The sequence below is a fragment of the Dermacentor andersoni genome, chromosome 3 (assembly GCF_023375885.2).
Source record: "Dermacentor andersoni chromosome 3, qqDerAnde1_hic_scaffold, whole genome shotgun sequence".
In the NCBI taxonomy this organism is placed as follows: Eukaryota; Metazoa; Arthropoda; class Arachnida; order Ixodida; family Ixodidae; genus Dermacentor; species Dermacentor andersoni.
Genome location: NC_092816.1, coordinates 181,488,322 through 181,501,186, shown reverse-complemented (window position 1 = coordinate 181,501,186; position 12,865 = coordinate 181,488,322). Strand labels below are relative to the sequence as shown.

The following is a 12,865-nucleotide window of genomic DNA, read 5'->3' as shown; positions in this document are numbered from 1 at the left end:
CTCTACACTGACGTCGTGCCGCTGGACGCACTAATACCCGCTCCTGGAGAGAGACTATTTCTTTAGACGTGGAGGCAATCGGCTGCTGCGCTTTAGTCATCTGGGCGGGGCCTCTCCTGTCTTGTGAAGTTGTATCCGACTAGAGGATGCCGCTTTTCATACAACACAAAAGGACAAAGTGTACAATTATTTGGCCTATGAAATGGATACATCACAAGTGAGCTATGCATGCGCTTAAGCTGTGTGAAAATTAGTACATGCAAATATATGACATTGTTAAAGAATATGTGGTATCGAACATGCATGTAATGGCACGTTTAAATCGGGGAGTGTTGCATTCATGTGCACAGTCTATAGGTGGTAGCATTATTAAGGTCATGCCGTTTCCTTTCTTTTCATTGTGAAATACACACACCGTTCATCTTGTGGCTAATCAACACCCACTGTATTTTTTGCACATAGAAAGAACAAACAGCACAATGACGTTTATGCTGCATTAGTGTCTTTTTCATTTACACGGTCCAGGTTGTCTTATGTGTTTGCCCATTTTGAATAGACATCAAGTGCATGTTACAAGTGTCCCAATATGCACAGCACAATGTTTACTGCAATAATTTTATTCATGCTCTTGAATAATAAACAAAATAATAAACTGAAAACTCCCTTATAAGGTGTGTTCTGGGGGCTCGACTGGAAAGCAGTGAGTGCACTGATCCTACTGTTGCAGAGCAGCCCTCTGGACCTTGCCACACTCTCAAGAGCATGTGCCTGACGCTCGCCTACTGCCACCGGGCGGTTGAGTGCCTCCAGCAGCAGAATGTGTTGCTGCAAAAAAAGTGGATTGTTGGAATGAATCAACCGCATACAAACCATTATTTACAAATAAAAATGCTCATTGCACTATTGGTACTAACTGCCCTTGATTGTGGAAGCCTTTAGTGTATGCATAATAAAACAATTTGTCGGGACAACATTGCTTTATTTTTCATAACAGCTTGTATTTTTCAGAGCCAATTGTAATGTTTATTAGTGTGCCAACAGCTGACGTGTCCTCGAACCTTTACGAGTCTCTACTGTCAGCACCACAAACCTATTTTTCTTCACTGCAAAATCAATGGCGCTCCCTACAATTCCGTCTTATGCGAGCTGATTGCATCCTATGCCTACAAACATCATATTTTTGTCCCATTACGCAATTTCCTACCATCCTCGGCTGCAGTTCTCTCTCCTTGACATCCATTCTGTCACGCTTATGTAATCACCTGTTATAAATTGGCAACAAGTGATTGAAGATGTGCATGGCCTGCCCACCGATTCCATTTTTTTTCTTAATCTCAACTAGCATATTAGTTGCTACGGTTTACTACGCCACTGTCTTGCTGCCTTAATGCTATCTCCAACAATTTTTGTTACTTCTCTTTCTGCACAGTCCTCGACTTCTCAAGTTTCTTTGTTAACCTCCAGGTTCATGTCCCATATTGCATAACCGGTAGAATGCAACGATTCTAAACATTTTTCAAGGATATCGGTAACGTGGCGATCACGATTCGGTAATGCCTCCCATGTGCTGTTAAAGCCATCAAATTTTTGTATTAGTTTCCTGCTTTATATCAGTACCTGCTATTGATATTTCATCTGGATAAAGATACTCTTCCATAGATTCTGCGGGCTGAATGTCACTGATTAACTTCTGTTATATCACTAAGTTAGTGAAGGTTACCTTTATCTTTTCCATATTTTCGCGGGCCCACGTACATGTAAAAGCACGAACACTCATTGGTTCTCAATGCCTTTTTTAAACTGCAGGATATTCAGTTCGTTAGTACGAAAGCGACTTAATCCGTGCACTATTATTATGCTAAATATGAAACAGTAGAAGTATACTTATCTGCAGTTTGTCGATGCCTCCGTCACTGTTTTGGTTGCGAGATCCATCGTCGGCACCACCTCCTTGTCGCATCGTAACTATATCGGCTGTCTTCCTTTTGCACACACTGCAATATTCGTGACGCTCGCAGTCACGCAGAGTGGAGGAACTCAGCGCACTCACAGAAGCAGCACCGGATAAGTTGTTTGTTCAGGATTGTGCCGTGAACAGTAAGTACGCGTTGCGATCTGTAAAATCGCCTAAGCTATTCGCAGTCTTTCGGGGTGCACGGAAAGGTTGCTCACGGAGGAACAGAACTATCCAATAAAATAGTGGTCATCGTCGAGCCTGATCACTACGTCGCGCACTGCAAGCTCGTTGTACGAGTTTGATTGCACTGGGCCTCTTCGGTGTTTAGCCGCCATGCTCGCCCGATGAATGTATGTGATGACGCCACCACAGCGTTCCCTCGTGGTATAATGCGAAGCGTACTAAATTACAAATTAGTCGAATACACATTCAGTGTACATCTTGTAAGCTTTAAAATGCTTTTAAACCACGTTAAACTAACTAATAATATTGTAATAAATGCATTTGTTTTATAACTATCTTGTGCGTGTAATGCACTCGGTGGAACGACAAACAAGTGAAAGAAGGCGCGACCATGCACCGACGGTATGATCACGTGAGCCCCAGTTTGTCGACCGCCCAGAAGGCAACGCCCAAGGAATGATAGCCACCCAGAGTGAATCTAGATAAACCAATGAAACTGGAGACTTCTCGAAAGATAAACTGTGTCTAGGTACCATTTGTGCTTTCATCTTGGGGTGTCGCCAGAGCTCGTGAAGATCCCGAGTTTCGCCAAACTCGGCGCATCCTGCATAGCACCCCTGCTGTGTTTTACTTGGTGCAACTGCTTGCAGTGCAGGAAGACGTGTTGCTTCGAATGATGTCTCGGCAATCAAGAGATTCGTGTAAGTAAGCAAGCTGTACATGTTGTATAAGTCGAAATAAAAAATTTGACATACAAGCGAAGCCAATGCACGCATCATAGACTGTATTTTACGAATAATTCAGTTGCATTACTAAAGCTGAGAGTAGATATGCATGGAAATCAGGTTGTATTGACAACCAGGAAACTTATCGGGACTAATTAATCATTTTGTTTCACTGAAAGGCTAGTTACTGTTGCCCTGTTCGAGCCTAGAAGAGGTCTAATACCTGCGATGGGTTGATCTCCCTCAAGTTATCGCAGTATTGTTGCTCTCAAAGTGAGTGGATCTTTTTTCTCTAAACTCTTTGCTACGTGAATCATGACCATCTACTTAGCTACGTAGGTGATCAATGTTAGTGATATTAGAGGGCTGGTGGACGAGCAGCCCTTCATTATTGCAACACATATGACTGAGTGAAGTTGTGGCAGTATGGAAAGGTGTTGATATATAAGCCAAATTAGGTTCTCCGAGGTAATGTTTTAATATATTGATGTCATTTGATTGTTGTCTAGCAGAAAAAAGTGCTAAACAAGGGGAAGTAATTTTAATTTGCGCTGGGTAAGCTGTGAAAGTAAATCAATTAAGCTGTTAGAAATAAAATGGGACACTTGCAGATGTGTTCTGCAATGCTATCGTCCTGAATCGCTTTAGAGTTATGATACCACTATAATTTCTCGGTAAAACATGCAGCAAGGTTCAGCGTTGTATGATTCTGGCATCAACAGAGGTCTATTTATTGTGAAGTTCAAATAAGGTGTTCCTGTTAGGGTGACGGTGTAAAACTTATGCTTCAGTTCTAATCTTGCAAAGGCAGACAAAGGCAGACAAATTTATTTTTTTTGGACAATGACAGAAATCGATGGGTAATACTTGTATGCATAGACATTACATCGCTATTGTTTAACCAAGTGGTGTCCTTTTATACTAAAATTTACAGGGCTCTGATTGAATAATGTCAACTTTGGTGGTAACATTAAGGCAACGCTCCTTATATTATGAGAGATTACTTTACTGCGTATCATCATAGTGTGATATTTGCACTAACTAAATTTTACTTTGTCCATAAGACTTTGCACACTGGTGCATCATGAAAAGTTATCATGTGAAAGATGTCATGCAGCTTACCGATTTGAATGATGATAATGCAAGATATTTTTATATAGTTTCTTGCCTCAGAATGCACTTCACCTTATCTTCTTCGCGACAAGACTATAGTGCAGTTTTCTTTCTTTATCTTTTCTGGCACTACAAACTGCGGCGAGCTAAACCACTGGGCAGCACTACTGGAATCGCTACCGCGTGTGATGCCGTGTTCAAACGCACACGATGAAAGACGGCTTTGCCGTGTTTGACTGTGTCGTGAGCACTTCTGAAGCGCTGCCTGGACAATAACCTTGGTGGCATGGCCACGCTGTTTTCTTCTATCCGTTGCTTTCTGTTTCATCCTGGTATCATGTCACATTACAATCGTAATATATATGTTCTTTTTCTAAGAGACCCATAGTCCTCCCCTTGTGTTATATTTGCAGCATATTATTTATGTTCAAATTACCAGTGCTCCAAATTTCATTTGATCGCAAAGTAAGCTACTAGTATCTAAACAACTCTGCATAGCAGAAAACCAAAGCCGAACTGCCGAACAGTACCAAGCAGCATCCTCAGTGCAGTCTCAAGTAGACAGATTGCATTGGTCATGCAGAGGTGTCCAGAGTACCTCTTTTTTTACTTGCTGAACAATTACGCTATGTGAAGACTGAATATTTCTGTAGCTTCACACATGTGCTATTGACCATTGCTCCTGCTCTCAGCAAATGTGGAAGAATATCACGGCATTTATTCTTCTAACACATTTTTCTTATTGCAGTTGTATTACTGCATTAGTAAGTAGGAAACGAATCACACAGGCAATCGAAAGAAACCCACAGTGTATAAACTTCGAACATTGACTATGCCGCTTAGTGTGCAGAATAAGTAGAAATAAACCATAAACACTTAACAATTACCTTTTACTTGACACAGGGCTTGAGTATACAGTAACAATACTGTATGCTCATACAGTGTCATGTAATTACTTTGTTCAGCGCAAAACAGACGGTCGTCTTTCTTGTGCCCAATGTTTTGCGCTAATAAAAGTAATTCTGGATTAGCGCCGACTAGCCCGCCAACGCATTGCGCTGAGTGTCACGTAGAGAGAGAGAGAGGAAAGGGGAAAGGCACGGAGCTTAACCAGAGAAAAAGATCCGGTTGGCTACCCTACGCTGGGGAGAGAAGGGAGGGGGAGGTAAAGTGGTAACAAAGTAGAGATAAGGACAGGAAGGAGCATAGACACACAATCGCAATCGGTCACTGTCACCGAATACTGTCATCGCACAGCACAGTGTCACTTGCAGCACTATCAACTCCTGTTCAGGCTACAGCCGCCTGTCCAATTCTGTCGCCCTCAAAAACCGCAACAGTGCCCTCGTCGCCCTCTGCGGCGATGGCTTATAATGGCGGTATTTTAAAATAAGTTCCTCTGTGAGAGGTCTTTGGTAAAAGCGCGCTATCGCGGTTGCGAGTGAGTGTCTCTGTAGATTATATCGAGGACAGTCACAAAGAAGGTGTTGAAAAGTCTCCTCGTTACCACAGTCCTCACACGAGGCGTCGTCGGCCCATCCAATTCGGTAAGCGAAAGACTTCGTGAAGGCCACCCCTAGCCATAGTCGACAAAGCAGGGCAGCTTCGCGACGGCAGAGTCCAGCTGGAATACAAAGGCGTAGAGAGGAGTCAAGATTGTGGAGTCGGTAGTCGTGAAAACTTCCAGCGTTCCACAAGGAGAACGTGATGTCACGGCTGATCATTCGAAGTTTTCGAGCGGCATCTGTCCTTGATAACGGTATCGGCTCCTCTTCGTCCCCTTGAAGAGCCGACCGAGCAGCGTTATCAGTGTGTTCGTTCCCTATGACTTCGCAGTGACTTGGAAGCCTCTGAAATGTCACGTGGTGTCCTTTCTCAGTTAAGATATGAATGAGTTCTCTAATCTCAAATACCAGTTGTTCGGGTGGTCCGCGCTGCAAGGCCGATAGCAAAGATTGCAGTGCAGCCTTTAATTTAATTTAATTAAATTTAAGCTTTTAATTTTTATTATAGTGTAGCTTTCCACTGCACGTTTCTAAAGTTGCATTCTGTCAAAGGGTCGGTAACATGTTTCACACTTCTAGCAACTAGCCTGTCTAGCAACAGTAGTAAAAATGCGCCAACTGTATTTTTTAAGGATTTTATAGAATGTGTAGTCAGTTCGCTTACGAAAATAAATCGTTAGTATCAACCCACAGTGACGTGACTTTCTCGGCACCCGTTGCAGGTTCAAAAAATATGGTGTGAGCTGTTGCCAAGGTTCCGAGTAGAAAGGAAAGCCAGTATAAAAGGGTCCGCACTGCTGATCTATATTACACGGGATGGATAGCACACAGAGCGCCCTCGACTGAAGCGAACCTTGTCCCGGAAGTTCGCGCTTCACGACTTTGCAGCAGAACTTTGTTTACACGGGTGTGTGGCATTTTTCCCCTAAAATATCAGCCTGTTGGGACGTAACCTACCCCAGCAGGCCAAACCAGTGTTTCGAGATGTCAATAATTTTTCCATTGCAGCGCCCACAGCGTCGCTATCATTAGTGGCGCGCGCTAAGAAAACACTGGTAAATGAGAAAATACTTCATGTTAGAAAACACCTTCATATACACGTTCAGATTGTTATAAGAGCTTTTACCAGACATGTAGACATCTCCTAAAATGTGGAAAACCACAAAGGCAAATTTTTACGACAGCAAATTTATCTCATCACACGCACTAGTTAGTGCACCATACGCCCTGCTTCCAGGACAAGCCGCTGTACGACACCGCAATTCCACTGCATTCACCTGCATTCGACGCGGCGAGTGGCATCCCGCCAAACATATTAGAAATCAGTGGTGTTTTGTGTATCTTTCTCAACGCCAACTGAACACATTGTAAACTTTCCAAGGCAGAAAAACAGGGGGCAGGAGCTCTCAACACATTGCATTTTACAGTGGCTGATACTGGGCAAAGCAAGCATTGTGGCATAGTAGGTTTGCACGAATCAAGCTAGGAGCCAAAAAAATCTGCGGTTGTTCACAAATAGCCAACGTATTGTTAGCGTGCTGAAGTTTTTATTTTTTTTATTCTCATCGCTCACTTGTGTAGTGGAAACGGCTTTCACAACTGGAGAAGAAGCCTTGGAAGCATGAAACACTTCACGAAACCAGATTCAATATGTCATGTGTCTGCATCACATAATTTCATGGCTGCACGAGTGAGCCCACTGGTTAACACGTAAGAGCGTTCGTGATGTTTGCCATGCATTATCCACTTTATCTGCAGATCGACCTTACATTGAGACTCAAGCTGATGTTGCCTTTAGAGAAATTGTGGCTGCAAGCTTGCTTTCTGAGAGCCTCCTTTTGAGAATAAAGAATGAGGTCAGCACATTATATGCCAGAATAAGTTGATGGTCATTTCAGATCGAGAATCTTCAGTGCACAATTCATTTAGTGGTGTTGATATTCTGCTTCAAGTTGTTGATTGTTACGTTTATATGGTGCCCAAGCATTGCGGTAGGAACTTCTGAACTTGGAATGCATAGCAAGTGTGTACTCCACATAAGCTGGTGGCTTTTTCCTGCATTTTCAAAAACTGGTTTCTTGTTCAGTTGAGATTTTCCAATTTTGCATTGTTTATTGGCTGTTGTGTCCCGTTTTCTTTTTCTGCAGCTTCTTAGTTTAACATCTGAATAGTGAACACGACTTGACCTTTTGATTGATTTTCTAGATTGCACGCCCTTGCTGCAAAACAATTTAACTTCCAACCTGCTTTCACCGCACTGAAAGAATCACATGAAGCAGCCATAGCCATCAATAACACGCACGACATAATTATAAAAATTGTAATATTGCTGTTTATCTACAGGCTCTCCCAACTATTATGCACCAAGATATAGAAATGTTTAAATTCTGTGTAACTAGACAGAACCAAGGTAATGTTGTTTGTCGTCGCTTGGAGGTACTCATATAGTTTTTTTACATTCTGCCTAATTACGTAATTACCCTTAATGAGTTAACAGGTTTCTCAACTAATTAGATGAAAAGTGTCAATGAGAAAATTGTAGAGCAACATGAAAGCCTCCCGATACAGCTTTCTGTTGCTCATTGTGTGCTATATAAAAGTGTTTTTCCAAGAATGAAGCCTGCGAATACACTAAAGTGCCTTGAGTTGCCAGTAACGCGGTAATTTTGTGTCGCAAAGCTACGAGTACAACTTAAATGGGTTCTTTTAAGAAAAACACTTAGCTCACAAAATTATCTTTTTTTATGCAGCCTGTGGAGACAAGGTTTGTTAGACATGGCCATGGCCCTCAAAATGGTTGCCGAGGCCACAGCAGTTGACTGCAGAAGCCAAGAGCACAGGCAGTTCCTCGAGTGACTGTGAAAAGGTGCCGTGGGACAGAAGTCTAATTTGGTACCAACACCTTTCTCTTGCAGCTTTTTTGTCTACTTAGCTAACCAGGTTGGTCAAAGATGGCAAAGGGAAAAAGAATCAACAGCTTCTAAAATAAAACTTGCTCAAGCTCAGTGCAGTTAAATGTGAAATTGTTCCCTTACCATTCATAAAAAAACGGGAAATAAGTAGATTGTAAGGTCTTCATATGGACACCTCTTTCCCGCAGATAATTTGCACTGAAAAAAGAAGCAGCTTATGAAGGCTCGAATATCGGCCAGGACGATTTCGCACAGATAGGACAATGATTATGGATGTTTCTGGTGAAGGTAGTGGTAGTAGATTGAATAATGAAAGAGTTTAGATATAGGTTGGAAGGCATATTTCATTCCACTGCTAGAATTTTAAATCGTCGCAATAATTCTTGTGTTTTATAGTCTATGCCTGTCGAGTGAGTGCTTTCTGATACAGCGCTTCTTGACTGCTTCTTGCTGACATCAGTCTTATGCTGCATGAATACCTTGTTTAAATTCCCGTACAAGGAAATTTACACTCATCTTAAGAAACCTTGTACATGATTTTCAGAAACTTCCTGATGAGATCAGACGGCGCCATGCACCCCAGGCTTAGATGTGCATTCAAGAGCCTCGTATCTTGCAAATGTTAAAGATTTACTCCGGCTAGGCGAGTTTTTGGTATCATACACAAGGTTGTTTGCGAATATGAATTTGCCTAAATTGGGAAAACAGTCAATCTAAAACATGTCAAGCGATATCGCTGACGATGCATGCACATTCCAACTGAAATAAATAATACCAAATATACCACCAAATGCAAGAATCATTGGCATAATGCCATTCTTTCAACGGAATAAAACCTGTCTTCCGATGTAAATCTGGAATCTTTTATTATTCAGACTACTAAATACCTCATGAGGGTTGCGACATGAAATATACATGTTGTACTTATTCCTCATTTTTTCACTATAAGACCCAATGATGCTTAAACAGCAGTGAAAATGCGGAAATCACAGTATTAGTTCGTTATATTGCTCCAGAAATCAGTTTCTCTGCCGACCGAAGCATCCCACACTAACAGTTTTGTGCAGCAAATGTGAGAGAAAAGGCACAAAACACACAGCTGTGTAACGGTAAACTAACAGAAGCTTGCAGTACTACAGCTGGTGGAAATAGAATTGTAACTGTGATATGTAACTGCCAGTGCGTAGGCATCGGCAACAGTAGAGTGAGCTTATTGTCTCACTCTAACTTGTCCTATACACCATGTATTTATATTTAATCTGTATTACCGAAGTTTTCTGTTTTTCTTTGTATAATTATTTTTTTACCGTAATATGCCTTTTTTTTGTGTCGCTCTCGCGTTATTTTTACATTGTATCCTGCATCGTCCTCTGATTAGTATTCGTGTTTTCCTTTCTCCTTTCTTGCATACTTATCCATATTTATTAGCCCCTCCCCTCTGTAATGCTTCATTGTAAGCCCTGAGGGTACTATAAATAAATAAATAAATAAATAAATAAATAAACAGTAATGGTTAGGGTGCATTAGTTGCTTCTACTCTGGAGTATGCATCCTCCACCAGAATATAAAGTTTTTCCTCCTCCTCTGCCAGATTGGAATGTGAAGTGAGGTGTAATTTGTAGGGTATAACCTTGCATAAACTTCATAAGCATTTCTCCTTATCTGCGCCACAGATCACTGTTGCTACGACTGCAAAAGCAAGGTGCGTGTTTACAGCGCCCGTAGAGAACAGTGTGATTTTATAAATAAAAGTAAACATAGGAAATATTCAAACAATTTTTAGTAATTTTCAACAAATTTAGCACTCTGCCTTCCACTGTGGTGTTTTTCAAATCTAAGGTTGACACGTCTGCACAAGGTTTGACTGCAGGATGTCATTTTTCATGAAAGAGGGCATCTGTGTACATAACATCTCCTCGGCAACGTTCTGCTGCCCAGAATGTAAACTATTCCGGATGAGTTGAATCAGTATAGTGGAATGATGTTTGTTTCTTTCACTGATTGTTACCAAACTTGACTTTGCTTGTGGCAACAAGTATAAATTAGTTTGCTAGCGCTCCTGCCAACATATATAATGTGTAGACATCTTGTTGAAAACAAGACCAGCTAATGGTTTGCCAGGAGATAAGTAAGGTATATTAGGAACATTAAATTTTGAGCTTACACGTGGATATTACTGCCGAATGAATTCCCACCTAGGAGAACTGCCAATAACATTTTCTCCCATTATAGTAAGGCTCAATCTTTGACCTGCATTTCAACTTAGACTTGTTTAAAATTATCCATTTTCTTGTTCAACTAAGAAAAAGCTTCCACAGGAAGACAGAAACTTGAAGTCATCAACAGCGGCATGAATGTAAACAATGCTCAACGTTTCGCAATCTTGCACCTGGTTAACATATTGCACATCCCATTTTTTAACAGGCCGCTCTTTACGGTATTATGGTCCTACACGGTTTCATTTTGATATCTTATATTTTAATATTTGGTCAATGTATTTTTTCTTCACCGGCTTTCAACAAAGCGTGTATTCATAATCTGCCTTCGTTAACCATTTTCACTGATCTTAACCAGATGCATCTTGATACAAAATTTACTTTTCCTAATTCTTCGTTTCTTCATTCCGAATGTGCAAACAGTTTATCTTAATTTCTATTTTGACTTCCTGGAAGCCTAGGTCTATTCTATTAATGATTTCTTACATGAGTACATCGTTCTTTTTTTTTGGTCACCCCTACTGTTTGCAAGAACTGACAGCAGTGCCCCTACCGTCTCCATCGCGATCAGCACTGCTAAGCACACCCTTCCTGCCTTTATTTTAACACTTCGGCTACGCTTGACCTATTATATGCACCCGCTTTTCCTCCCCCAATGGGTGTTGGGGCCAGTGAGCTAAGTACAGAAAAAGCGCTGCCAAGGAAAACAGTTGCTACCCTGATGACAAGCAGCTTTGTTGAAAAGTCGGGTATAGCAATATACCTTGTTCCAACAAAGTCCTGAGCACGAGGTCGCGGGATCGAATCCCGGCCACGGCGGCCGCATTTCGATGGGGGCGAAATGCGAAAACACCCGTGTACTTAGATTTAGGTGCGCGTTAAAGAACCCCAGGTGGTCGAAATTTTTGGAGTCCCCCACTACGGCGTGCCTCATAATCAGAAAGTGCTTTTGGCACGTAAAACCCCATAATTTTTTTTTCCAACAAAGTTGGTCTACGTACGTGTTTTTCTAACACAGAAGTTACTGCTTTGTTGTGTTCTGTGATTATGCGTTTTTGCCGCTTTCTTTAGGATTCAAATTCACGAATACTGTTTGTTTCTCCTAACAGCAGAAAGTTTATTCTTGCAAGGCGTTTGGGGTCGAGAAGAACTTTCACCAGGAAAGACTGCATTACGAGAGATTCAAGAAAATAAGTGGTTTCTAGGATCTAAAGAACTTCAGGAGTGAAATTTTGCAACTTTTTGTATAGATGCTATAGAATACATTCGTATCCCAAAGTGCAAAGTGTTTTATCTTTACCTTTATGTCAGTGTGTCGGCAACACAATTTCATCTATGGTGACCTGTTGCTTCGGCTATGAGTTGCCTTCATGACATTTGCATTAAAGAATATGCACTATCGGGGACAGACGTGGCCAGGAAGTGCGAGGGTCGACCGAATTGCATCTCTGTATTCAAGACTGCTGGAAACAGTGGGTCGCGTATGCACATTCTGAACGCAGATGTTAGCGCGGCTTATCCCAGCAAAATAGAGCACCAATTAAATTATGTCGACGCTCGCACGTTCTGGGCAATTTTGTCCTCGATAGTACATTATTCAAACAATGAATATGCTTTATAGGACGAAACACGGGAAGCGCCTGTAGTTTAACGGATATAATACATATTCAGCATAGAGAGTCTTTCGTTTTCTGAATACGGCAAGCACCTGTATATTAACGGTTATGGTGCAGATCTAGCATACAGTGTGTTCCGTTTTCCGAATACGAGAAACACCTGTACTTTTACGGTTATAGTAAAGATTCAGCATACAGAGTCTTTTGTTTTCTAGATAGAAAGCACTCGTACTTTGTATTACGGTCTCTTCTTTATGGCTGTCTGTCCTAGGGAAATCGCCGTTCTTTGTTTACGGGAAAATATTCGGTCACTCACCACCAGCAGATTTGCCGTAAAACCAGGATTTTTTTTTTTTTTTTTGCAGTACAACACTCTTTGTGAGCGACTGATTATGCATTGTAGGGGAGGAATAGGAGGAGGAGGAGGAGGAAATCACTTGCTTGCCCTGTGAGTCAGTGGGGAGGGCTTAAGGCCCCGCATAGGTGACGGCCAGAAGTTCGTGGGTCCTGGCGGCATCCTCGGCCCACTGGACGGCCCATAGTTGGTCTTCGAGGGCTGGGCTGAGCAGCGCTCCTTCCTAGCGCGTGCGAAGGCTATTGCTAGAGGCCGCGTTCTCGCTATTGTTATATATTGCTCG

General features: G+C 41.8%; 1 long non-coding RNA gene across 1 annotated transcript; it reads left to right on the top strand.

Annotated features, from left to right (window-relative positions):
- The first annotated feature begins 3,072 nt into the window (after nucleotides 1–3,072).
- Nucleotides 3,073–11,880, top strand: LOC129383069 (uncharacterized). Its single transcript, XR_008611003.2, has 3 exons — nucleotides 3,073–3,138; nucleotides 8,234–8,375; nucleotides 11,721–11,880. It is a non-coding gene; the product is annotated as an uncharacterized lncRNA (long non-coding RNA).
- The last annotated feature ends 985 nt before the right edge of the window (nucleotides 11,881–12,865 follow it).